Below are 3,746 nucleotides of genomic sequence, written 5' to 3' on the forward strand. Positions count from 1 at the left end.
AATCTCACTTTAAAGCATCTCTTGCAGTCCAAATGCACTGTAGTAAAATCAGTAAAAAATACATTAAATATCACCTGCATCTTCATTTGAATCCAGCAACAGAAACACAATTCAGATTAATCCCATCAGTGCTATTAAATACACTCCCCCAACACACATCATTTAACCTACATATACACACATATGCACACACATGCAGTCACAGAGCAGCCAAATGTTCACTGATATCCTGGGCATTAACTTACTGGTGCAACCCAGACGTCTATCCAGCCAGATGAGGTCCTCACTGGTTGCCATAGCGACTACTATATTAGTGAGCATGAGAGGCCATTGCCTGGGCGTCTGGAGGAGGAATGCTGGGCTGAAGAGCCTGATGTATGGAGTCTTAGTGTCTGAGAGAAGCTCTGATGACGCTGTGATAGCAGGCTGTAAAGACAGGCGTAAAGGCCACTAGACCTGCACACACATTTTGGTATGGGTTTGTCAATGTCTGTCATTTTGTGTGATGAATACACACTTTCATTGTCTGACTTGAGAGGATAATTGTGCTAATGGTGTCATAAAAACATTCACAGACTCTGACTAATTGTTGATTGCTTAAATAAATACAGGATGAACTGTGGAAATGTCACACCTATTCTAACAGGAAGTGATGTCTGTTTCCCTTTCACCTTCTGTCTGTACCAACAGGATAGAAAAATCGCAAATTAGATTTCTTTAATGTCTCAGTTGTTCGTCTTAGACAGTGAGACTGAATGAAGAGCAAATGGAGATTTCGCATAAGTCACCTGATTTTTAAATGAGAGAAAAATGCCAATAATCACAAATATATCAACAGTGATGTAAACTGTGCTCAGATTTGTCAAAAATACCAATTTTTTTTATTATAATTACCAACTATTACCAATAATAAATGAGCAATTTCAAATGTATCAAATACTTCCAAGAACATATGATTTATTTTATAACACTATCTAAATGTATGTGAACAGTTGTCTAATTTTGGTCTTTTTTTTACTTAGATTTATGATAATTTTTATTTTTCTTATGATGGGTGGATTATGATAGGTTATTTAAATTTTTTAAAGAATTTTTGAAATAACTATTTTTAAGAGAAATTAGATCACTTTAAGACAATTATGTTATTAAATTTTATTTTATATTAAGAGAATTTCAATTTCTTAGGAATTTTTTAAATAATCAATTTGAGATAGATAGATAAAGCAAACTTATTGAGTGTTTTGAATTTACACAGTGGTTTGGAAAGGTTGATAGAAAAAAGGGCTCTTGTTAGAGTGCACTAAAAATAGATAGAGTTACACTGCTGGTGTGCTCACAGTAGATTTACTCCTCTCACTCTGTCAAGGGGGCGATCACTCTGCCCTTTCTGCTTTATAACCTGTGTGCTTCTGTTCTCTGCTGCTTTTGAACACTGTGGGCTCTTGTAATAGCAGGGTGGGTCACACACTCTCTTCTCATTTTCTGTGAGGATATGACTTCACTCTGGGAGGTTTCTCCAGTTTGATGTTCCTCCTGTGATACAGGACTCAACATTCAGTACATATAGTGGAGTGAAGCCGCTTTGAGTCCATCCGTGCATACAGGTGGATTGACAGCCGACGCAGAGAGAAAGAGAGACAGATGGAAGCTGATTTATGTAAAATGGGAGGGACAAGAGTGAAACGGATAGACAGGAGGGAGGGGAGGAGGTCAGGACGAGTGAAGCTTGCAGTAGTGTATAGTTAAACTCTGATTAAACTGTCGGAGTGAAAAATGGAAGGTCATAGAGAGGGGCGTTTGAGATGTTTGCCACACACACACACACACACACACACACTAAAGAGAGAGAGCATTCTTAAAGATGAAGGTTCTTTATTGACATCCAGGGTTCCAAGATAGAATCTTAAAATCCATTGAACTTTTCAAATTTTCAAATGTTCTTTAGAATGGAAAAAGTTTTTTTTATTATTATTATTTTTATTTATTTATTTGATGTTTAAAATGTTCTTCACAGCGCACTCTTGAAAATAAAGGTTCCAAAACATGGTTGTTCACAAAAATGCCATAAGGGCCATTTTTGGTTCCTCAAAGAAACTTTCAAAGGTCAGTTCTTAAAAGGACATTTTTATAATCTAAAGAACCCTTTTCGAAAATAAAGAACGAATAAAGAAAATACCAAAGTGATGCAATTAGCTCTCAAATGATGGTTAGAAAGTGGTAAATGAGCCTTAATTCACACGAGCAGGTTGCCCATTAAGGCCCCACCCAGAAGTGGTCTAATCAGCACAGAAACTGATGCATGTAAGCCTCTTACTCTCTCATTATTTTAATCACCCCCATCCCGCTATATACAGTATATATCATCTCAATGAATAGATCCACTTTCCTGTTAGGATATCGGAAAACTATAAAATGGTAAACCAGATTAAAGATTAAAAGACAGATGTTTCTTTGCAATGTGTACTGAGATAATTTCACTTGTCAACTGGGCTGCATGATTGTGACATAAAATCAGAACTGTCAATTACTCTCCTTGATATTGTAATTAAGATTATTCATGTTGATCAATAGAATTAACATTCAAATATTTTTGTGTATGTGTGTTGTCGGCAACTGCGTGGCATATTTTTATTTAGTCTACACATAATTCTGTCAAAATATGTCATAATTTTGACATAAAAAGTCAAACGTAAAAAGACAGTTTTACTTGGTAACTCATAATTGTGATGTTGTGTTTCATAATTATGACTTAGTATCTCATAATGTCTACTTTTTATCTCAAGTTGTACTTTCTATTCTCATAATTATGACTTAGTAACTCATATTTCATTTTGATCTCATAATTATGACAGTATTTCATTTTTTTCTTTTTATCACATAATTATGACTTACTATCTCATTTATTTTTTACTTTTTATCACATAATTATGACTTATTATCTTATTTTTTAAATACTTTTTGTCATAAAATACCAGTTTCATTTTCATGTGGCAGAAATGGTTCCAAGCTGAGCCATTTCTGAATGTATTATTTTTTTTCTTTCCTTTTTTTTTTGGCATCATTAAACAGAAATTAAATGGTCAACTTGCATAAAAACAACATTGTAAAAATAAACTTCTGACACAACTGAAGTATATGTTAATGAAATTCCCTCATTTGCAGCAGGCATCGACACTGGATTATTATTTCTTTAGTAATAATATTAATTCATACTTGTTTGTACTCTAAAGTCTGCATATACAGTGGGTACGGAAAGTATTCAGACCCCCTTCAATTTTTCACTCTTTGTTATATTGCAGCCATTTGCTAAAATCATTTAAGTTAATTTTTTTTCCTCATTAATGTACACACAGCACCCCATATTGACAGAAAAACACAGAATTGTTGACATTTTTGCAGATTTATTAAAAAAGAAAAACTGAAATATCACATGGTCCTAAGTATTCAGACCCTTTGCTGTGACACTCATATATTTAACTCAGGTGCTGTCCATTTCTTCTGATCATCCTTGAGATGGTTCTACACATTCATTTGAGTCCAGCTGTGTTTGATTATACTGATTGGACTTGATTAGGAAAGCCACACACCTGTCTATATAAGACCTTACAGCTCACAGTGCATGTCAGAGCAAATGAGAATCATGAGGTCAAAGGAACTGCCTGAAGAGCTCAGAGACAGAATTCTGGCAAGGCACAGATCTGGCCAAGGTTACAAAAAAAATTCTGCTGCACTTAAGGTTCCTAAGA

This window comes from Sinocyclocheilus anshuiensis, unplaced genomic scaffold, assembly GCF_001515605.1.
Source record: "Sinocyclocheilus anshuiensis isolate Anshui unplaced genomic scaffold, SAMN03320099.WGS_v1.1 scaffold1053, whole genome shotgun sequence".
Taxonomy (NCBI): Eukaryota; Metazoa; Chordata; class Actinopteri; order Cypriniformes; family Cyprinidae; genus Sinocyclocheilus; species Sinocyclocheilus anshuiensis.